At 36.9% G+C, this 25,613-nt stretch overlaps 1 protein-coding gene across 4 annotated transcripts in view; it reads right to left on the bottom strand.

Moving 5' to 3' along the window:
• KCNIP4 (potassium voltage-gated channel interacting protein 4) overlaps positions 1–25,613 on the bottom strand; it is a 1,112,575-nt gene that overhangs the window by 706,590 nt on the left and 380,372 nt on the right. Inside the window, exon 1 of one of the 4 annotated variants that reach the window (XM_069494046.1) lies at positions 12,992–13,288. The exons of the other annotated variants lie outside the window; for them this stretch is intronic. The gene's annotated coding sequence lies outside the window, so the exon portion shown is untranslated. Of the gene's footprint in view, positions 1–12,991; positions 13,289–25,613 lie in introns of those variants that run through there. 4 annotated transcript variants of the gene reach the window in all.

Genomic DNA, 25,613 nt, shown 5'->3' with positions numbered 1-25,613 from the left:
CCGCTCGGGAGCCAAAAAGTGCCCAGCGGCTCTTTCTGCCCGTGCTGCCTTTTTCGGCGGTTCTCCAGCCGGTGACCCCCTGGTGCGCGTCCTTGCTCGCCAGCCCCCGGGCAGTGGTGGTCTCTGCCTGCCGAGGAGCCGGTCTCCTCCAGCCCCGGAGCTCTGCAGGCGCCATCTTGAAAGCGAGGGCGAAACCGCTCAGGAGCCATAAAGTGCCGAGCGGCTCTCTCTGCCCGGCGCCCTCCGCTGGTCTCTGAACCAACGCCAGGAGTGCGGGATATGCCGGGGCCGCGCTCGGGGTGAAGGGGCAGAGCTGCGCTAAGGCAAAAAAAAAAAACAAAAAAACACGAACAAGAAGAATAGGCTCGCCGAACTGTATATTTTATTCTTGGTAAATTTCTTCTGGGTTTTGTTTGTTTGTGTTTGTGTTTGTTTTTGTTTTTTGGGGGTTTTTTCTTTTTTTTTCTTTCCTTTTCTTTTCTTTTTCTTTTTTTTTCCGGTGGCGGACAGCCTCGGCGGGCACCTTTGCCCTCTGGGCCTCTGGCTGCCGCGCCTTTTTGAGCGCGGAGGTTGGATCCCCACCACCCTCGGAACTGTGCGGGCGCGCAGACGTCATCTTGAAATCCACTGCGAAACCGCCCGGGACCCAGCCGGGCGGGCATGAAGGGGCGGAGCTGCGCTAAGGCGTAAAAACAAAAACATCTAATGGCCGCTCCGGACTCAGCGGAGCGGAAGTGAAGGGGCGGAGCTGTGCTAAGGCGTAAAACAAACAAACAAACAAAAAAAAACATTGAGCCGCTGAATTATATACTTCAGATTTGTGTATCTTTCTGCCTTGCGGTGTGGTGAAGTGCTATGTAGTTTGTTTTTGTTCATTTTTGCTGGCGTTTTTGGTGTTTTTTGGTTTGGCTTTTTGCGTTTTTCTTTTTTTTTTTTTTTCTTTCTTTCTTTTTCTTCTTTTTTTTCTTTTCTCTTTCGTTTTCTCCTCTTTCTTTGCTTTCTTTCCTTTTCTTTTTTCTTTTCTTTTTTTTTTTTTTTTTTTTTTTTTTTTTCTTTTCTCTTCTCTTTCTCTTCTCTTCTCGCCTTCAAACTGGGGACCCACGGTGAGCTTCGGAACGGGCCAGGTCCCTGGCTCTGGTACATACCGGATCCTGAGTAGTCACCCCCAGGCCCGGAGATCTGCGGGCACGCAATTGCCACTATAGAGCCCACAGCCAAGTCACTGTGGAGCAATAGGGTACCAAGAGGCTCCCTGGACGGCCCTCTCCCCTGGTCCACGGACCTTATATAGGATCCCTGCCCAAGTGTAAACACTGAATACTTCTCCAGAAGCGAGAGTGTGGAACCTGATCCCTGGGGACATTGGGCCAAGACAGACTTTTGCCCGTGGGAGCTACAGCAACTCCCCCTCTTGCCAAAAGAAGCAACATACCTAGACTGTTTCACAGCCTAAGAATAGAGCACAAAGAGTCCTGTTAACCAGACTAAACCTATAAGTAAAGATCCAACGACAAATCTAGATGGGAAGGGCCCAGCGAAAAAACACGGAGAGCAAAAAGAATCAAATGGAAAGCTCATCCCCAAAGAGAAATACCAGCTCCCAACCATTTGACACAAACCAGACTCAAAACACCAACATGTCACAGGAAGAATTCCAATTATGGATTATAAACAAGCTGAATAATATACAAGAATCAATGGATAAACAACACAAGGAAAACACAAAAAAATACAGGATTTGGAGGAAAAATTCACTAAAGAAATTGAAATATTGAAGAAAAACCAAACTGAACTCCTAGAAGTGAAGAATTCACTCAGAGAGCTACAAAACACTGTGGAAAGTCTCAAGAGCAGGGTAGATCAAACAGAGGAAAGAATCTCAGAAATTGAAGATAACTCCTTCCAACTAAATAAGTCAGTCACAGAGATAGATCGAAAAAGTAAGAGAAATGATCTGAGTCTTCAAGAAATGTGGGATTATGTGAAGAAACCTAACTTGAGAGTTATTGGCATTCCTGAGGGTGAAGAAGATAACAAGCAAGGGTTGGACAAGCTATTTGAAGACATAATCGAGGAAAATTTTCCAGGCCTTGCCAATACTCTAGACATACAGATTCAAGAAGCTCAAAGGACCCCTGGGAGATTCATAGCAAATAGGAAAACACCACGCCACGTAGTCATCAGGCTGACCAAAATATCCACTAAAGAGTCACTTCTCCGAGCTGTAAGGAGAAAGAAACAAGTAACTTACAAAGGAAAACCCATCAGAATTACGCCAGATTTCTCAGCTGAAACCTTACAAGCAAGAAGAGGTTGGGGCCCCATTTTCACGCTTCTGAAACAGAATAATGCCCAGCCTAGAATCTTGTACCCAGCTAAGCTAAGTTTTCTATACGAAGGAGAAATCAAGACATTCTCAGATAAACAAAGGTTGAGGGAATTCACCAAGACAAGACCAGCCCTCCAAGAAGTACTCGAAAGAGAATTATACACGGATCAGCACAAGAAAGATCCACGAATGTAAAACTACTCAAGAGCTAAAGATCAAATTCCAGATACCACACTGGCCCAGGAGAGAAAACATCACAATGAAGTTCTACCCAACAAGCTGAACAAAAAACTGTCTCACTTATCAGTTTTCTCAATAAATGTGAATGGCTTGAACTCCCCGCTCAAGAGACATAGACTGGCCCAATGGATAAAAAAATACAATCCAAGTATCTGCTGTCTTCAAGAAACTCACCTAACCTGCAAAGATGCATTTAGACTGAAAATAAAAGGATGGAAATCGATATTTCAAGCAAATGGTAACCAAAAGAAAGCTGGTGTGGCAATCTTAATTTCCAATAACTTAGCCTTCAAACCAACAAAAATAATAAAAGACAAAGATGGCTACTACATACTGATTAAAGGCACAATTCATCAAGAAGCCATGACTATACTCAATATATATGCACCCAACCTAGGTGCACCTAGATTCATAAAGCAAACCCTACTAGATCTCAACCAAATGATAGATAACAATACTGTAATAGCTGGAGACTTTAACACCCCACTGACAGTACAGGACAGATCCTCTAAACAGAAAATAAACAAAGACATAATGGACCTCAATAGAATGCTAGAACAAATGGGCATGGCTGACATCTATAGGACATTCTACCAAAAGTCCACAGAATATACATTCTTCTCATCAGCTCACGGGACATTCTCTAAGATTGACCATGTCCTAGGACATAAATCATGTCTTCAAAAATTCAAAAAAATAGAAATTATACCATGCATCTTCTCAGATCACAGCGGAATAAAAGTAACAATGATCACAAACAGAAACCCTCACCCTTACTCAAAGTCATGGAAGCTAAATAACCTTCTCCTGAATAATTATTCTATAAAAGAAGAAATCAAGATGGAAATCAAAAATTTCTTTGAATTAAATGACAATGGAGATACAACTTATCAAAATCTATGGGATGCAGCTAAAGCAGTCCTGAGAGGAAAATTCATATCCATAAATGCCTATATCAAAAAGACAGAAAACATGCAAATAGAAAACCTAACGATTAGACTCAAAGAGCTGGAGAAAGAAGAACAGAACGATCCCAAACCCAGCAGAAGGCGAGAAATTACTAAGATCAAATCAGAACTAAATGAAAAGGACAACAAAGAAACCATAAGGGAAATTAATAAAACAAAAAGTTGGTTCTTTGAAAAGATAAACAAAATAGACACACCTCTGGCTAGACTAACCAAGAGCACAAAAGTAAAATCTCTAATAACCTCCATTAGGAACATGAAAGGAGAAATCACAACCGATGCTACAGAGATACAAGATATCACCTATGAATTCTACAAAAATCTTTATGCACACAAACTGGAGAATGTGGAGGAAATGGACAGATTTTTAGAAACACATAGTCTTCCCAGGCTCAACCAGGAAGAAATAGAGTACCTGAACAGACCAATATCAAGAACTGAAATCGAAACAGCAATAAAAAACCTTCCCAAAAAGAAAAGCCCTGGTCCAGATGGGTTCACACCTGAATTTTACCATACATACAAAGAAGAACTGGTGCCCATCCTACATAAACTATTCTCCAATATTGAGAAGGATGGAGTTCTCCCTAACACGTTCTACCAAGCCAATATAACATTAATACCAAAACCTGGAAAGGACACAACAAAAATAGAGAACTACAGACCAATTTCCCTCATGAATATAGATGCAAAAATTTTCAATAAAATACTAGCAAATCGAATCCAAGTACTTATCAAAAAAATAATCCACCACGACCAAGTGGGCTTCATCCCCGAGATGCAGGGGTGGTTCAACATACGTAAATCTATAAATGTAATTCACCACATAAATAGAAGCAAAAACAAAAACCATATGATACTCTCATTAGATGCAGAAAAAGCATTTGACAAAATTCAACACCCTTTTATGATAAAAACGCTTAACAAAATAGGCATTGATGGAACCTACCTAAAAATGATACAAGCCATATATGACAAACCCACAGCCAACATCATACTGAATGGGGAAAAACTGAAAGCACTCCCACTTAGAACTGGAACCAGACAGGGCTGCCCATTGTCTCCATTACTTTTCAACATAGTATTGGAAGTCCTTGCGAGAGCTATCAGGCAAGAGAGCAGAATCAAGGGAGTCCAAATAGGGAAGGAAGAGATCAAACTCTCACTTTTTGCTGATGATATGATGTTATATCTGGAAAATCCCCAGGATTCAACCAAGAGACTCCTGGAATTGATTAACGAATACAGCAAAGTCTCAGGCTACAAAATTAATATACACAAATCAGAGGCATTTATATATGCCAATAACAGTCAATCGGAAAACCAAATTAAAGACTCAATACCCTTCAAAATAGCAACAAAGAAAATAAAATATCTAGGTATATATCTAACTAAAGAGGTAAAGGACCTCTATAAGGAAAACTATGAAACACTGAGAAAAGAAATAGCAGAACTTGCAAATAGATGGAAAAATATACCATGCTCGTGGATCGGAAGAATCAACATTGTTAAAATGTCTATACTACCCAAAGTGATCTACAGATTCAATGCAATCCCTATTAAATTACCAACATCATTCTTTACAGACATAGAGAAAATAATTATACACTTTGTATGGAACCAAAGAAGACCCCGTATAGCAAAAGCAATTTTAAGCAACAAAAACAAAATGGGAGGTATTAATTTGCCAGACCTCAAACTATACTACAAGGCCGTGGTTCTTAAAACAGCCTGGTATTGGCACAAGTGCAGGGACACAGACCAGTGGAACACAACAGAAAATCCAAATATAGAACCATCCTCATATAGTCACCTAATTTTCGACAAAGCGGGAAAGAATATACTCTGGGGACAAGAATCCCTATTCAACAAATGGTGCTGGGAGAATTGGTTAGCCACTTGTAGAAGACTGAAACAGGACCCACAGCTTTCACCTCTCACAAAAATCAAATCACGGTGGATAACAGACTTAAACCTTAGGCGTGATACAATCAGAATTCTAGAAGAAAATGTAGGAAAGACTCTTACAGACATTGGCCTAGGCAAAGAATTTATGAAGAAGACCCCCAAGGCAATCACAGCAGCAACAAAAATAAATGAATGGGACATGATTAAATTAAAAAGCTTCTGCACAGCCAAAGAAACAGTCCAGAGAATAAACAGACCACCTACAGAATGGGAAAAAATTTTTGCATACTACACATCAGATAAAGGACTGATAACAAGAATCTATTTAGAACTCAGGAAAATCAGCAAGAAAAAATCAAGCAACCCTATCAAAAAGTGGGCAAAGGACATGAATAGAAATTTTTCAAAAGAAGATATAAAAATGGCTAACAAACATATGAAAAAGTGTTCAACATCTCTAATCATCAGGGAAATGCAAATCAAAACCACAATGAGATATCACTTAACCCCAGTGAGAATGGCCTTTATCAAAAAAACCCAAAACAACACATGTTGGCGTGGGTGTGGAGAGACAGGAACACTAATACACTGCTGGTGGGACTGCAAACTAGTGCAACCTCTGTGGAAAGCATTATGGAGGTATCTTAAACAGATTCAAGTAGACCTGCCATTTGACCCAGCAATCCCGTTACTGGGCATATACCCAAAGGAAAAAAGGTCATTCTGTAACAAAGGCACGTGTACCCAAATGTTTATAGCAGCACAATTCACAATAGCAAAGATGTGGAAACAACCCAAATGCCCATCAATACATGATTGGATTAGTAAACTGTGGTATATGTATACCATGGAATACTACTCAGCTATAAGGAATGATGAAGATACAACATCTCTATGGTTCTCCTGGAGAGAGTTGGAACCCATTATATTAAGTGAAGTATCCCAAGAATGGAAAAACAAGCATCACATGTACTCACCAGAAAATTGGTTTCCTTGATCATCACCTAAATACAAACCTGGGAACGACACCAATTGGACATCAGACTGAGGTGCGGGGTGGGGGAGGGGATGGGGGTATGCCTACACAATGAGTGCATTGCGCACCGTTTGGGGAGTGGTAACACTTGAAGGTGCTGACTCGGGAAAGGGGGGGTGGGGGAAAAAATATGAAACTATTGTTTTTAACTTGCACTGTTCACTTAATAATTTATCATGAATATTTCCCATATTATTTCATATCATTGTACAAGAAATAATGTATACATTATGAGGACATACTGTATCTAACAAGATATACTGTTAGACTCTTTGATTCTGTAAAATAAAAAAAAAAAAAATTAAAAAAAAAAAAAAAAAAAAATTAAAGTCACAATTCAAAAAAAAAAAAAAAAAAAAAAAGATTTGTGCCCCAGAATCTGAGATATGTGCAGTCTCACTCAAGGCTCTATAATGCCAGTATGCCCCACTATGAATGTGGCAAGACTGAGAACAGAAAACTGTCACAAGAAAACTATTATATAAACTGTAAAACAGCTTTCCAAATCCATCGAATGCATAAAAGCAACATTTGACATACAAATTCAATGGGCATCTCATGTTTCTAGTTCCACCCTTTCCATCACATCATTTAAAGTGTTTCTCCTCCCAAACTCCAGGATTTCCTTTTATAACAGTGATAAATATCTAAATTAAAAAAAAACACAAAGTATAAAAAAAAAGAAGGAAGGAAGGAAGGGAGGGAGGGACAGAGGAAGTGATGGAACTAAAATAATGAACAGAGTTGTAAATTTGAGGGATTCTTCAAATTCCTAACATTGGTTTCCTTGGTATAATAAATTAAGAAAAAATTTTAAATTGTCCATAATGCCAAATGACTTTGTTTATAGATTTGTAAAGGATCTTAACAAAAAAAGCAAACTATAAACCAATATCCTTTATGACTATAGAAGCAAAAATCCTCAATATAATACTAGCAAACTGAATCCAATAGCATATCAAAAAACAAACAAACAAAAAAATCCACCATGATCAACTGAGATTCATCCCAGGGATGCAAGGATGGTTCAACATATGTAAATTAATAAACATGATTCACTACATAAACAGAAGCAAAAACAAAAACCATATGATCATCTTAATAGATGCAGAAAAAACATTAGACAAAATCCAGCACCCTTTCATGATGAAAATCTTCAACAAACCAACATAGAAAGAATATATCTCAAAATTATAAAAGCCATATATGACAAACCCAAGGCCAACATTATACTGAATGGGGAAAAGCTGAAAGAATTCATCCTAAGAACTGGAACAAGACCAGGGTGCCACTGTCACCACTTATATTCAACATACTGCTGAAAGTCTTAGAGCAATCAGGCAAGAGAAAGAAATAAAGGGTGTTGAAATTGGGAAAGAGGAGGTCAAACTATCACTTTTTGCTAGCAATATGATCTTGTATCTAGAAAATCCCAAAGACTCCACCAAGAGACTACTGGAATCTACTGAAATTGATAAACAAATTCAACAACACCTCAGCTACAAAATCAATGTACAAAAATAAGCATTTCTGTATACCAATAACAGTCAAGTTGAGAATCAAATCAAAGGCCCAATACCATTCCCAATAGCTACAAAGAAAATAAAATACCTAGGAATATACTTAACCAAGGAGGGGGAAGACCTGTACAGTAGAACTACAAAACACTAAGGAAAGAAATTGCAGATGACACAAACAAATGGAAAAATATATCATGGCCATGGATTAGTAGAATCAACATTGTTAAAAATGTCCATACTACCCAAAGTGATTTATAGACTCAATGCAGTCCCCATCAAAATACCAATGTCATATTTCAGAGAGCTAGAAATAATAATTCTACACTTTATTTAAAACCAGAAAATAGCCTGAATAGCCAAAGAAATCTTAAGCAAAAAGAACAAATCTGGAGATACCATATTGCCAGACTTCAAGATATACCACAAAGCTGTAGTAACCAAAACAGCATGGTATTGGTACAAAAATAGAGACCTAGACCAATGGAACAGAATAGAGAATCCATATGTAAAACCATCTTCCTACAGCCAACTGATCCGTGACAAAGCAGACAAAAAGATACAATGGGAAAAACAAGCCTTATTCAATAAATGGTGCTGGCAAAACTGGATAACCACGTGCAGAGGATAAAACAGGACTCATTTGTCTCACCACTCACAAAAATTAATTCAAGATGGATAAAATACTTAAATGTAAGGCATGAAACCTTAAGAATCCTAGATGAAAATGTAGAAAAAACTCTTTCTGATATTGTCCTATGCAAAGAATTTATGAAGACCCCCAACAACAAACATAAATGAATGGGATTTGATTAAAATTAAAAAGCTTATACACAGCTAAGGAAATAATCAACAGAGCAAATAGACAATCTACCAAGTGGGAGAAAATATTCATAAATTCTATATCTCATAAAGGGCTAATATCCAGACTGTACAATGACCTCAAATAAATCAGCAAGAAAAACACAAACAACCCCATTAAAAAGTGGGCAAAATAATAGAAGCTTTATAAAAGAAGATAGACAAATGGCCAAGAAACATATGAAAGAATGTTAATCATTAATCATCAGGGAAATGCACATTAAAACCATAATGAGATGTCACCTTAGATGTCACCTGCTAGAATGTCTTTTTATTAAAAATCCCAAAACACTTCCTGATGGCCACAAGTGTGCACAGAAGGAAGTAAATGTCATTGGAAATCAAGCAGTGGAGAGAGGGAGGACAGGAGGGGCAAAAATCTACGTAACGGGTACAATGAACAGTATCTGGGTTATGGGCACACCTATACCCCTGACTTAAACATTACAAAAGCTATCCAAGTAACAAAAACATTTGTACCCCCTTAATATTTTGAAATAAATAAAATGGGGAAAGACTACTGAAATACCCATGTCCAGAGTGAGCTGACATTCACTGAGTGCCTATTCCACTTTAGATTCCAAACCAGACCCTGTTTTATATGCTGTGTAAGAATCTTGTTGGTCATTTTTCCTGTTTATACATGATCAAATTGAGGTACACAAAGTTTTAATAAATTGTATATAGCTATATACTATTATAACAAATAGAGATACTGGGCTTTAAACTTAATTAGGTCTTCAGATTTGAAAATCTGCTTGTTCTTTTCACTAAACCATGTGGCTTCACCAAATATATTTTTGTACAAATTCTAGGGGTCATGTTATCATGGAAGGGATCTTTTTTGTTTGCTTTTTGCTTTTACAAAACAGGCACATGGCCAAATAATTAAAAAAAAAAAGAAGTCTACATTTTATAGTATAAGCTCACACTGCCAACTGACAGCTTTTAGTAACAAAAATAGACCTACACATACACAGCATTTATGCAGCTGTTTTCCACCAATGAGCCACAGCTAAAATTGTGAATGTGGACACTTCAACATGAGGCTCATATCAGGTGAGAGTGCACAAGAGTGGCTGTTCTCTCATTAGGGATGATCAGAAGTCAAAAATGATGGAAAAGAGCCCTATTATTTGTCAGAAGTACCCTCTAGAAATCAAGGCCCTTCTGATGTAAATTTGATTTAACATCAAAATAGAAGCTTAGGACACTAGAAAAAGAAACCTTGGAGAACTTGGTGGTAGTTAGCCTGTTCCACAATGGGATTTATGAGAGGTGCCTGGTTATTAACAGGGTGACAGCCACAGCCTTGCCTATCTCAAAGAGTGTTCCAGGGAAATCTTGGGTCTCTAAGTCTTAAGGAGCTGGTTTTGTACGTCTGTGCCCCCATTCCACATAAAAATTACTGTGGTCATATACATTTTAGAAATTGCATTCTCTACCACTTTCTATGAAACTCGTGATGTGCTTTTAGTATTTTAAAGCCCCTGAAAAACTCTGCATTAAAGGAATAAAGGGTCTCTGAAAGTAATTTAGCCATAGAATTCTATGTTTTAAATTTAACACAGATTAACATCTTTGGTGGAAAAGAGACACCTTTGGATAATACTGATCTAAGATTAAACCATAATGAAAAATATTGGATGGCTCTGCCCATAATGGAAAGCATAACTTAAAGCAATAATTCTTCTCAAATTTATCAAGGAAATGTCTTTATATTCTAGAGACACCAACCTTCCAAGTACAAAATGATTTCCATATGGGTTCAAAATGTACTTTGTCAAGGGAACAGGAGAGGATTTCAAATAAAGCTGCCTCTAATCCATGTTAATTGAGCTCCATGAAAGCATGGGTGATGTTTCTTTCTTAACCCCAAGTCCCACGACCCAGACAGTTCCCAACACATGGGAGGCTCCATAAATATCCACGTGGTTGAATGAATGAATAAGTGAATACATAAAATTTTGCAATTAAGTTATACAGTTGATTTTCATTATTCACTGATTCTGTGAATTCACCTACTTGCTAAAGTTTATTTGCAACTCTAAAATCAATATTTACAAAACTGTCCTGGTCATTTGTGAACATGCACATGCACAGGTGGAAAAAAAATAACTGAGTCATGCATATTCCCAGCTGAGGTCTGGCAAGGTGACAGACACTCTGCCTTCTTGTTTCAGCTCTCATACTGTAAATAAGTGTCCTTTTCACAGTGTACTTAGTACCATGTTTTTTACAGTTTTTCTGCTTTTTAAAATGTTGCCATATAAAATGGCCTCTAAGCCCATGCTGAAGTTTTGTCTAGTATTCCTAAGCATTAGAAGGCTGTGATGTTCCTTATGGTGTTAGATAAGCTTTGTTCAGGTATAATGGTACAACCCAATGTGCTGTTGGCTGTGAGTTCAATATTAATTCAACAATACAAATAAGCTGTCAAGAGGTCTTTAAACAGAAACATACACAAAATAAGGTTATGTATTGATTGGATGATGAAAATGATTTTACCAGAGTCTCATAGGAATCTAACCTAATCTTGTATTCCCTCTGGGAGCAATGGCTCAGTATTCACTAATTCAGTGTTCGAGATGACTTTATAGAACATAAGTACCATAAATAATAGTAACTGGTTGTACTTTGTGCTACTCTTGGACAGTTCCAAATCTTAGTAGGTTATTAAAGTCTCAAGGTAACTCCTGTAGAAAGGAAAACTAGTTTAACCTTGTTTAATTCATTGTTTACCAAACATTGCTGACTACGGATCTAACTTTTAAAGAATATATATTCTTACCTCACAGGACATGAATATTCAGTGGACAATGTGTGTAGGCCCTGCCTTCTGTTGAGGTCACATGACTTAATATTCAAAGTATTTTAGAGCATCACTCATGACCATAGGTCAAGAGATTAAAAAATTTCGGTCTGAGACTTAGACATTTCAAATCCACTGGGTACTATAGTCTGATAGAATTTCCAGGTTGTGCTCTGAATTAGTTGTTCTTTAACTATATCCCAATTTATTGGAATTCCTGTGCTGATAAACTTGGTCTTATGTCTTTTCTTTCTTTTTCCTTTCTATGAAGGAATGTCTAATCTATTTCTGAACTTTAGCCAGGCACTTAGGCTCTAGGGGAGGGTGGAAAGTTCACTGTATAAAAGAATAGCAAAATATCACACTTAAGGAATGTCAGTTTGATGAAAATTAGTTAACAATGCTCCCTTTCCACTCCAAATTTTCTATGGCACACTTTCTCTCATGTCTCTCATGGAGTCCCCATTGCTTTGCTGGCTGTCAAGCTGGCTGTCTCTCTGCAATTCTCATACTTGAAGGTGACAGTGGACATTTTTAGAATCCAGCTAAGGGAAAGTCAATGCAATGATGACTTAAAATTAGCTAAAGTGCAACAGAGCTTGAAATATGAAATCTTACAATTTATATTATTAAAAAATCAATAGACATTCTCAATTTTGGCAACACTCATAAAAATTTACATAACGTAACATAATGAATTGTGAATTGGTAGAAAATTTTTCTTATACAATAAAAGTAAATTTTTATCAATTCTATTATTTTTCTATTCTCTCTATAAAATACTATAAAATCATCAAACACTATGTAAGCAGGAATTAGGAAAAATATTACACAGGTGCATAAGGCAGTTGTCATATTTTAAAATGTTACTATTTTAATTTTTTCTTATGTATATAATTTGTCAACTTTCCAAAATTTGCAATTGTGTAATTTATAATATCTAATCCTAAATAAATATTTACTTTACACATTATGTATTCTTTTTCTGAAAGGGAGTCTTAACACCGTATAATCATCTCCAGATCCCACAAACCTAAATCTAGTCTGTACAATAGTGATTGATATTAAATGATATCAAAAGGAAATTCCAAGACCAATTCAAAAACGGATATCTGGCAACATTTATGTAATTTGCTTGGTTATAGCTAATATGTCAGCTCAGACAGATAAAGAGGATACCATTGACCTAGAGTTGGCCTGTGAGAAATTCTCTCTCATACACATGCACATGCATGTAAAAATTTTAAGTAATTTTATAATGCTGCATAATAAATTACCAAAAATTTAGCAGCTTAAAACAGTATCTATTTATTATCTCACAGTGTGGTAGGTTGGAAGTCTGGGCAGACTTGACTGAGTTCCCAGCTGAGACTCTCACAAGGCTGACATCCAAGTATAGCTGGCTGGGCTCTTATCTGGAATTTCTGAGGACTAATCCACTTTCAAACTCATTCTGCTTGTTGGCAGAAGCCAGTTCCTTCTGGTTATCAATCTGAAGTCCCCATTGCTTTGTTGGCTGTGAAGCTGGGTGTTGCTCTGCAACTAGAGAGTGCCATGCATTCCTTCTCGCATGGACCCCTCCATCTCCAAACTGTCAAGTACATTGAGTCCTTTTCATGCTTCAAATCTTTCTGGCCTGTTCTTCTGCCACTCTTTGGAGAGAGCTCTAAATGTTCAAGGAATCTTAGAATTAGAGTATGCCCGCCTAAATAATCTCCCTATTTTAAAGTCAATTATGATTTATAACATAACATAAATGATATTTCATCATATTCCCAGGTTGTACCCATACTTACTATGCAAGAGTGAAGAGTTATTGGGGAATGTTCTTGGAATTCTGCCTATCACAGACATACTATTGGGGTTACACAATTTTATAATGAAAAAGTAATCTGAATTAAGAGAAAGCAAAGTTGACTCTTCACAGGGGGCTTGAACCTTGCTTGGTCCACAGAAAACTGAAATAATAAGTCAGAGAAAGCAAAAGACAAAAATAGATATAATCCCATAGAGCGCGGGAGAGAGAGAAACAGAAATAGACTTGCCATGAACCCAGTGACTGTATATTCTTTTTCCTCTCTGATTCACTAAAGTAAACTCTCAGACATGAAATATTCTAAAATGTTTGTTTTTTCTTAAAATGTATTTGCATTTCCTAATTGGTATGTTATTTCATAATTATACTCTGGTACCAACTCTGCGAGTTTGAGCCATTCTGTGTCTTCCTTCCCTGTTAAGTTGTTTATGCTGTGGAATGTTTGAGTCTATAATTAAATTATTGTCTCAAACAATTTAACCGTACCCATGAATACATTAACATAACATTAAAATGTGGAAAAACATAGATGTGTACCATAGAATGTCAAACTGAATGGGACTCCACAGATATCGGTTGGCTTTTCTGGTAACTGTTCTCAATTCTGGAGGTGGGAAAGGATGGAAATAACTCCAGGAAAAAGAAAAAAGGTTATCCTTACCTGAAATAAAGGGAAGGTATGATATGCAGAAATATTATTTAACAAATATTTACTCTGATGCCTATTCTCTCTATTATGGAAAAACACATTTTCTCATCTCCTTGATAGTGGGCTTGGCTATGTGAATTGCTTTAGTCAACAGAATGTCTGTGAACGTGATATGGAAAAGGGACTTAAACGTATTTGCCAGATTTGGCTTGGCTCTTGTGCTCTGGTGATCCACTATGATAAAACCATGCCTCCTCAGACTAGGCACCAGGACAAATATATGTGGAACAGAAATGACAAAACCTGCTGTCAGCTGAGCCTCCCAGCCACACCCAGTCTAGATTAGCTGAATCAGAGTCACCTACAGACCTGTTAGTCTGAGGATAAATATTTGCAATTACAACCATACTGAATTTTGGGATAGTTTGTTACACAACATTGTTGCAGCAATAGCTAACTAATACAAAAAAGAAAAGGAAAAAAAGAAAACTTAAGATACAGAATTATGTTTAAATCTGATTCAGCTAAATATGTACATATTCATATTAAACTTATAATTTATAGATTGCATCTATATACATGTGACACATGCATAGGTAGGTGAGTCGTATTTTCTCAACAGTGTATCACACTTTTAAAATTGCTCCCTTTGGCAGACAATTTCATGTTAAAATTTATATTTAAAGAGGCTCTTATATGATAACATTGCTCACAGTGAAATGCAACAACAGTGCAGTTGGAAGCATTATTTTTCCTTGTTGGGCTGTCAGTCACTGTAGTTTCCTGGTTATTCAGAATTTCAAAGGGATCATATAACTCTGTAAACATAGGCATATATGCAAAACTGCTTTTTGGGAAGGCTACAACCTTCTAAATTATCCCAGATATATACAGATTGAATATCTCTTATTCAAAATGTGTCAGACCAGGAGTGTTTTGAATTTCAGATTTTTTTGGATTTTGGAATATTTGCGTATACATGATGAGATATCTTTGGGCTGGCACCTAAGTCTAAACACAAAATTCACCTATGTTTTATATATACCTTGTACACATAGTCTGAAGGAAATGTTATACGATATTTTAAATAACTCTGTGCATGAAACAAAGTTTGTGTACACTGAACCATTAGAAAGCAAAGATGTCACTATCTCAGCCACACATATGGACAGTCTGTGGTTTGCTAGCATCACCATCATTCTTGACTCTGAATTTATGTGCTAAAATGATTGATAAGCAATCATTTTCTTATACTTATTCACACATAAGTATTTGACAATGAAAAATACAGCATACCATTAATTAAGTGAAAAAATAATGTGTTTAGGGTAACTATGCAGCACAGTAGCATCACCAGAATACCTGTGTCAGGTGTTAAACAACAGCACAACAAACAACAGTAGGCTTTCAGTTGTAGCATCATATTAGCACTCAAACAGTTTCAGATTTTGAAGCATTTCAGATTTTGGAATTTGAGATTAGGATGCTCAACTTTTAGTACATTTAATTTTGTGAGTTTTGATTTCATTTTCAAAAATAAGATAAAAATACCTGCAGATTATATCAAGGTCACAACTGTCTCCTTGCATCAATATAACATCAAAGAAGAACAGGACTACTGGGCCAGGAAGAACATTTCAAATGCACCACTGAAATAAATTTAAATGGCTAGGAAAGCTGGCTGCAAAGCCTTTTATTTCAATGGTTGTAAAACCACATCACTGTCTGTATTGTCTTCTGACCATAAGATCTCTTGTCCTACTCACTATGAAATTAAAAAAAAAAAAAAAAAAATTGAGTAGCAGCTCTCCACACAATCCAATTAGAGTGCTAATAATGCATACCACCTTACAAACTTTTGTATGAGAAAAAATGAGATGGTTTAAAATTGCTGAGATCACAATAGCTAATTACTGGGGTAGAGGAGGAGAGATGAGGCGCGAAGAGGAAATCAGTCTTACACAAATGCCGTAACATGTAGGAAGAGCACACATGCATGTGGTTGAAACTAGGAAACCCTCTCTCACTGATAAAATTATTATTTAAGCATGCTTATCTTGTAAAAATGTTTAAATCTATACTCTAGATTTAAATTATCTATTTTTTTTTTTTCCATCTAGATCAGGGTTTCTCAACCCTGGCACTATTCACATTTTGGGCTGGATAATTCATTGTTGTGGGGAGGTTGACTGGCTCATGATAAGATGTTTAGCAGCATCTCAGGCTTTTACCCGCTAGATACCAGAAGCAGCCCCCCAGTCTGGAGTTCTGACTACCAAAAATGTCTCCATACATGGTCAATTGTCCCCTGGGGGCAAAAGTGCCCACAGTTGAGAAACAATAATCTAAATAAATACTATATAATATACTTTTTCTTCCAATAACAGATGCCAATCCAAAGCACAAAAGTAGTCACAATTATATGTGCTTACTACTTGACAGATGCATAGCAACTCATTTTAATCCTCACAAGAGTTAAATTACTTATATACTATTATGATTTCTATATTATTGATAAGGAAATTAAATCAAAGAGAGGGTAAGTGACTTGTTCAGGTAGTAAGCAGAGCCCGGATTTCAACAAAGGGAAGCAGGGCTTATTAGGAAAATGTCTCAAATGAAATGAACTTTGGGACATCATGATTCCAGAGGGGGCTTAGACATATGGGCAGTGTCTCCTGTGGAGCTCTTTGCTCATCTGTGAAATCTGAAAGCTGAGCTATATGGCCTCACAGCTTCCTTCTACTGCTAACAATCTGTGAGTCTCTAAATTATGGGCAAACCTATTTGGCTGGATTTATTTCAATAAAGGCAAGCTCACCACATATCAGATAATGTCCAGCTATAGCAGCTCGGTTCCTAATGGCAGCCATCCATCTTCATTGATTTAAATTCATGCTCTTTTAGTGCATATATTCCCTTAGATCTGTCTGCTCTGAGAAACTTCTTCAGGGAAGAAAAGACTGCTTGCAAAACCGTCTCACAAATTTCTCCATGGATTTCATCACAAGGTCTTCAAGGTCATGACCAGTCACAAACACATTTGAACAAAACCCACAAGTTCTTTTTTCCCTAGTAGCCAATGGTACAAAGGAGTTAAAAGCTGGTCAGATAACTGTGAAGATTAATATTTTAAGTAAGTGTGTGCTGGAAAACTTGCTCAATCCAAGAATGTTGAATACCTAGTAATGAACATTAGAAGGAGGGGATTTCCTTACCTAAAATGACTACTTTGGCCCCCTTGTTCACAACAAATTAGGTTACAGGGCATGAGAATATGCTACATTCCATTTCATAACCTCACTGAAAATTTCTGTTTACTACTTTATGTGTTTCTAGCCTCTCTCCTTCCTCAAGAATCATTTCAACTCATGCTAAAACCAGCTTTCTGTTACAGTTCCTGCTCATTGCACACAATTCCTTAAAGCTTGCCACCTTCATTTGTCCCTGATTCTTGTCCATTTAATCTTCCTACCCATAGACACGATCCCATCCCTGTGCCCTTATAAATCCTAATGGAAAAATAAAGCTGTATATTTTCACCTATATGGTAGATTACCTTTCAGAGAGTAGAAGATTCTGGGAGAACTTAGTCCTGTGTTTATTGATTATGATCCTTGACAGAAAAAAAATTTTGCATAAATATATCATATTTGACATTTTCCAAAAAGAAAATATAGTTCTCAATCTTTCTGAGCCTTCCAAAGCCAGTATCACACAGTGCCATGTCTAGTCTCAAAGACTCCCTCCTCTCTCCCTTTCCATACTCAGACGTATTTAAAATGCTTTAGGTGGTCACTTATGGCCACTCATGGCATACTGAGATAGTTTTGTAACCCAATTACATTCTTAAAGATTTAAAAAAACAGGAACAAATGAAAATCATGCAAACACAAGCCACAGGTTTTATCTTGTGTGGTATATATATGGATATACACACATATGTATGCACAGAGAGAGATAATAAATTGCTGCATGTAAAAACTTAACATTAATTGATAAACAACACTGAGAATAAATACATTTTTACTTTTTCATTTTAAACTCCAAAAATTTTCTTATAAGGGCATGATTATATTTGGAAAACATATATACCCACTTAGATTATTCAAGAGGAATATACGTTAAAAATAATAAAGTTGGCAGAAGATACCTAATTTGAACTCTTTGGCTCTTCCTGTTTTCAATGATAAATTTTCCCATATTGAATCATTGTAATTTCTACCTGTATCAAATTCATAGCCAGTCCCATCACTACAATACTAGAAACTTTCCCTACTAAATTATTAAATGATCTTTGAAGTTGGCTACAGTCCATAGAAAAGTGACAATCCAATGCATCTTAGCACTGTCAACTGTTACCAAAAGACTAAACATCCTTGACAGCCTGATAAAAAATTAATTATTATCCTTCCAATGACAATAATGCAACTTGGCCAAAACTTGTTAAATGTGGAGCTTTCAGAGTTTTCAACTTCTTCTCTGTTGGAACAGGCACACTAGAATCTTGCATGAGGATTAAATAGCATACATAAAATATCTAGCCTTGCCTCACACACACTGGGTTACACCTTAGTTCCTTTCACTGGCCTAGAATTTTTGCTTTCGTTCCCCTTAAATGTCAATTCATCTTCAAAAAACAAAGGTAGCATTTCAAAGTAGAAGAATGGAAGAAACGTTGGATTGTAAGAAAGGATATCAGTTAAGAGATAGTTACATCAGACAGAGTAAAATACTCAGATACTCCAAGCAGGATTTTTCCTCAGCTGAACATCTGTTTCCTCCTAGGTAAAAGTGGTCCAATCCTGTCCAATTCTACCTCCTCACTGGGTTACTGTGAAGACTGAAAAGGCAGGAGAGAGGGGCGGAGAAAGATGGGATAATAGAGACCTACAGCTAGCATCACTCTGCATGAACACCAAATTCAACAACTATCCATGCAAGCAAGCACCTTCAGAAGAACCAAAAATCAGGTGAGCAATCGTACTACCTGGTTTTAACATTATATCAATGAAGAAGGCACTGAAAAGGGTAGAAAAGAGAAAATCTTTCCTTGCCTACACTACCTCTCACCCATCCCCTGGCAGTGCTGTGCTAGTGCACTAAGTGAGGAGAGAATCTATGTGCCTGGGGGAGGGAGAGTGAAGTGATTGTGGTCCATTACATTGAAACTCAGGCCCTCTCTGGCACAGGGGAACACAGCACAGGGCAGAATTCTTCCAGTGCCTAAGGAGGGAGCATTTATACCAGCCTGGCCTGAGGGAAATTCTGCACCCTGAAATCTGAGTTCCAGCTAGCCCCACCACCAGCTGACAAAAAGCAGCCTGAGGCCTGCTCTAAATTCATAAGGCAGTTGGGCTACAAAGGCTGCAGTCTTTGGGCACTTCTTGCAGCTATGCTGGCTTGAAGCCAGTGGTGTTGGAGTTCATGTGACCCAGGGAAACACACCAGTGGGGTGGCCAAGTCAGTGCCAGTGTCACCCCTCCCCTTATCCTGGACCGTAGAGCTCAGAGAGAGTCTTATTCTACTTAGGGAAAGGAAAGGGAAGAATTCGGAGGACTTTGTTTTACAAATTGAGTACAGCTCAGCTACAGTAAAATAGAGTACCGAGCAGATTCCTTAAGTCCCTGAGTCCAGGCTATAGTTCTTGGATGGCATTTCTGGATCCACCCTGGCCAGGAGGAAACATGCTGCCTTGAAGGGAGGAACCCAGTCCTGGCAGAGTTCACCACCTGCTAACTAAAAAGTTCTTGGGCTTTGAATAAACATCAGAGGTAGCCTAGCAGCAGTCATCACCGGCTTTGGGTGAGGCTGGGCTGGCTTCAGGTGTGACCTGGTTTCAGGTGTGACCTGGTATCGGTGGCCATGAGAGAGTGACCACGTCATTCCTTCCCCAACTCCAGCAGCCCAGCATAGAGCGTGAGGGAAGAGATTGAGAGACTTTGCCTGGTAATCCAGGGAATTCTCTCATATCTTATTCAAGTCCACCAAGGCAGTACCATAAGCAGTCTGCAAGATTCACAGCTTACTGGGCTTGGGGCATCTCCAATGCTGATATAGTTGCAGTGACCAAAGACTTAGATCACAACACTCAGTTCCATTTGAATACCTGGAAGTCCTTCACGAAAAGGAGGGGTTCAAACAAACTGAAAGATTAAAATAAACACCTAACTCTTCAATGCCCAGACATTGCTGAACATCCACAAACATCAAGAACATCCAGGAAAACATGACTTTATCAAATTAACTAAATAAGTTACCAGAGACCAATCCTAGAATGATGGCAATATATGAACTTAGAGACAAAGAATTCAAAATAGCTATCCTGAAGTGGTTCAATGACACAGAGAAAAAATTCAAAAGCCTATCAGAGAAATTTATCAAAGAGATAGAAAAAATAAAACAAATCAAGCAGAAATTTTGGAGCTGGAGAATTGACAACTGAGAAAGGCATCAACTGAGTCTCTCAACAGCAGAATTGACCAAGCGTAAGAGAGAATTAGTGAGCTTGAAAACAGGATATTTGAAAATACACAATTAGAAGAGAAAAAAAGAAAAAAATAAGAATGAAGTCATCCTACAAGATCTAGAAAATAGCCTCAAAATAGCAAATCTAAGAATTATTGGCCTTAAAGAGGAGGTAGAGAAAGAGATTGGAGTAGAATGTTTATTGAAAGAAATAATAACAGAGAACTTTCTAAACCTAGAGAAAGATATCAATATTCAGGTATAAGAAGGTCATAGAACACCAAGCAGATTTAACCCAAACAAGGCTACCACAAGGTAGTTACTAATCAAGCTCCCAAAGGTCCTAAGTGAAGCAAGAAAAAAGGAAAATATATATATATATATACACATATATATATATATATATGTATATATATATATATAAAATGGAGCTCCAATACATCTGGCTGCATAATTCTCAGTGGAAACTTTACAAGCCAGGAGAGAGTGGCATGACATATTCAAAGTACTGAAAGAGAAAGGCAATGCTAGAATATTATATCCTGCAGAAATATACTTCAAATATGAAGGAGAAATGACTTCCTCAAACAAAAGCTTAGGGATTTCATCAACACTAGACCTTTCCTACAAGAAATGCTTAAAGGACTGAAAGAAAAGGACATTAATGAACAATAAGAAATCATCCGAAGATATGCAACTTACTGGTAACTGTAAGGACATAAATATAGAATACTCTATTGCTGTAATTGCAGATAATAAGCCACTTATATCTTGAGTAGGAAGACTAAAAGACAAATCTATTGAATATAACAACTTTTTGAGAGACAGGTAGCTTAAAAAAATATGGATGGAAACAAGAAAAAAAATAAAAAGCAGGGGTGGATGGAGTTAAATGGTAGAATTCTGTTAGATTACTCTTTGTTTATTTATTTATTTGTAAGCAAAGTTGTCATATATTTAAAATAACTGGTTATAAAATGTGTTTTGCAAGCCTTACGGTAACCTCAAATAAAAAAACCTACAACAGATACACAAAAAATAAAAAGCAAGAATTAAAACATACTACCAGAGAAAATCACTTTTAACAAAGAAAGGGAAACAAGAAACAATAAAAAATAACATATAAAGGAGCTCCAATACATCTAGAAGTTGACTTCTCAGGGGAAACCTTATATGTCAAGAGAGAATGGCATGAAATATTCAAAGTGCTGAAGGGAAAATATCTTAACCCTGGAATTATATATCCTGCATAAATATCCTTCAAACATATAGGAGAAATAAAGACTTCCCCAGACAAACAAAAGCTGAAGGATTTATTTCACGAACATCAGCACTGTCCTATAGGAAATTACAAAAGGAGTTCTTCAATCTGAGAGAAAAGGATGTTAATGAACAATAAGAAATCATATAAAGACCTAGAATAGTCAAAGTCATCCTGAGCAAAAAGAACAAAAGTGGAGGAATCACATTACCTGATTTCAAATTATACTACAGAACTGTAGTAACCAAAATAGCATGATACTGGCATAAAAAACAGACAGACCAATGGGAAATAAATCCACACATCTATAATGAACTTATCACCAACAAAGGTGCCAAGAACATGCAGTAGGGAAATGACAGTCTCTTTCATAAATGATGCATGGGAAAACAAGATATCCACATGCAGAAGATAAAACTAGACTCTTATCTCTTGCCATATACAAAAATCAAATCAAAGTGGATTAAAAACTTAAATCTAAGACCTGAATCTATGAAACTATTCAAAGAAAACATTGGCAAAATGCTTCAGGACATTGGTGTGGGCAAGGACTTCTTGAATAATACCCCCAAAGCACAGGCAACCAAAGAAAAATTGGACAAATGGGACAACATCAAGCTAAAAAACTTCTGAACAACAAAGGAAATAATCAAAATGGAATGGCAACCCACAGAATGGGAGAAAATATTTACAAACTACCCATCTGACATGGGATTAATAACTAGAATATGTAAGGAGCTCCTATAACTCAAAAGGAAAAAATGAAATAATCTGATTAAAAAATGGGCAAAGGATCTCAACAGACAGTTCTCAAAAGAAGACACACCAATGGCCAACAGGTATATGAAAAATGCTCAATACCATTAGTCAACAGAGAAATGCAAATCAAAACTACAATGAGATATGGTCATATCATCTTACCCCAGTTAAAATGGCTTTTATCAAAAAGACAGGCAATAACAAATGCTGGCAAAGATGTGGAGAAATGGAAACCCTTTTACACTGTTGATGGGAATGTAAATTAGTGCAACCACTATGAAGATCAGTATGGAGATTTCTCAAAAAACTAAAAATAGAACTACTATATGACCCAACAATCCCACTGTTGGGTATATAACCCAAGGAAGGGAATTCAGTATATTGAAAACATATGTGCACTCCCATGTTTATTGCAGCACTATTCACAATAGCCAAGATTTGGAATCAAACTAAGTGTCCATTAACAAATGAATGGATAAAGAAATTGTGGTACATATACACAATGGAATATTATATAGCCACAAAAGAATGAATTCCTGCCATTTGCAACAACATAGATGGAACTGGAGAACATTATGTTAAGTGAACTAAGCCAAGCACAGAAAGATAAATCTCACATGTTCTCATTCATATCTGGGAGCTAAATATTAAAAACAATTGACCTCATGGAGTCAGAGGGTAGAATGATGGTTACCAGAGGCTGGAAAGGACAGTGGGAAGGGGGAATAAAGTAGGGATGGTTAATGGGTGTAAAAATATAGCTAGATAGAAAAATCATGCTTAATAGCACGGCAAAGTGACTATAATCAATAATAAGTTAAAGTATGCTTTCAGATAACTAAAACAGTGGAATAGGAATGTTCCTAACACAAAGAAATGATAAATGCCTGAGTTGATGTATACCCCAATTATCCTGATTTGATTAGTTAACATTGTATGCCTGTATAAAAATATTCACATATATTATACCCTGCAAATATATATAACTATTATGTACCCATAATAATTAAAAATTAAAAAAAGGAAATGGCAGGGGAGAGCTTTTCTGTTAGCCAATATGTTACAACATATAGGTCTTCTTATTTTTAACAGCTAATAGGTATAGAATTAATGCAGTAAAATTCTATCAATGAATACTATGATTAGAAAGGTCAATTTAATATCTGGTTCCACAAATTCCATTCGTTTGAAGAAAACAAATGCTAGCTTTACCATTTAGTGATAAGGTTTTCACTCTGACCTACAAACACAAAGTCTTGGAATGAAACTGCTGATTAATTACCTCAATAAAGGTGCTACTGGATACAATAGAAACAAAGGCCATAGACTATTTTTGCAAAAAGCAATAGTAATGAAAGATATTGGTCTTTTTCCTTTGAAATTAACTTGGTGGATTGAGAAAGATTACCAATCTTGCATTAGAGGAACTATTTTAAGCATCTAAAAATTTAATCAATTCAAGACAGACTAAACGTAGTACAGAGAGCACTTTGCTATTTCCTCCTGTTATCACAAAACATGATAAATCCTTCCTATGGAATATTTCTTGCCTGTATCCTGATCAGATTTAACTATGGAGTTTGCAAGTCTCTAGGATTGAAAATACTTTCGTTTTGAAAGTGGGGTAGAGGTTGAGGAGGATGTGTTCTCGTGACAGCAAAGCATATTTTTTAATACCTAGATTTTTAGGCTTTTCTTGGCAGGTTGACCTTTCTTTGAGTAGCTTATCTTGCTGTGGAGGACTATTTCCAGACCTCCTGGGGTTCACAAATCTAAGAAGAAGGAGAGCCAGAAAATCAAGGGGATGAAGGAGCATTTAAACATTTAAAAGCAAAATAAAATTTCTGCTAAGTTGAAAGAGGGTGTAGAAGAACCACTGAAATTCCAAAGTTGTTTTAGAACCTTCTACTTTAGATCCTGCTCAGCTGTCTTGAGAGAAGAAAGCAACAAGAAACTCAGCCTCTTGGGGAATAAGCATTGGTGGTGACCAATGGGAAAAAATTAAATCTCTCTTAAAAAGGCAAAGAAAACACTGATGGAAAAGGCCAGTAAATGCAGTATAGTTGTAGAATTCTCAGAAGTAAATACCTGAAAGCTCAAAATGTTTGAAAAATTCATTGTGGGCACGGGTATGTGTAGTCTAAAAATTGTTTATTGTGGAAAGATCGGGAATGTTCAAGTCAACTATAGCAGGCTTCAAATTGACACCCATCTCGCTCCAGGTTTGTGTTAATTTCCACTCTGTAAATTGAAGCCAATATGGCAGCCTCATAGAGGTGTTGAGAGGATTGAATAAGATAGTACATATGAAAATATCTATTATAATATTTTCATATCTTACACCCCCAATGGAAGTTTGTCTCTTTTCTCTGCTACTCATGCTAATGCTAGAAAGCAGAGTCAAACAAGGGGCAAAGAGACTGAGAAGGGCCTCACCTCTCTGGAGCCCTTTTAAGATGCATTTGCCCCACCTGAGATCTTAGTGGCTATGTGATCACAGGGCGTGGCCCTGAGATTTTTCTGAGTTTTGATTTAGTCGGTTGTAAAATGGGATCATAATAATTCACCATCTCATACAGTTGTTAGGAAAATCAAAGGAGAAAATGCAAGCAAGTTTCTTTGTGTGTTAATATTAGCTATCATTACCATCATTGTTAGCATAGGGCAAGAGAATCACAAGCTCTATCTTCCACCTTTCTCTTCTCTAATAAAGACACTTGTCATTGGATTTAGGGCCCACTAGAAATCTGGAATGATTTCTTCCTGAGATCTTTACCTTAATTATACTCAGAAAGACCCTTTTCCCAAATAGGATCACATTTATAGGTTCCTCAGGTTTAGGAAATGGACTTTTTTTTTTTTTTTTTTTTTTTTTTTTTTTGTGGAGGAGCACAATTCAACCCACTATGGAGAGTTAGGAGTTAAGCATATAAATGGACACACAGTATTACATAAAGTCACATAGTGATAAGTGCTCTAAAGAATAATT

The sequence above is a fragment of the Eulemur rufifrons genome, chromosome 19 (assembly GCF_041146395.1).
Source record: "Eulemur rufifrons isolate Redbay chromosome 19, OSU_ERuf_1, whole genome shotgun sequence".
Classification (NCBI taxonomy): domain Eukaryota; kingdom Metazoa; phylum Chordata; class Mammalia; order Primates; family Lemuridae; genus Eulemur; species Eulemur rufifrons.
Note: the sequence above shows the minus strand (reverse complement) of the source record. Positions and strands in the feature narration are given on the sequence as shown.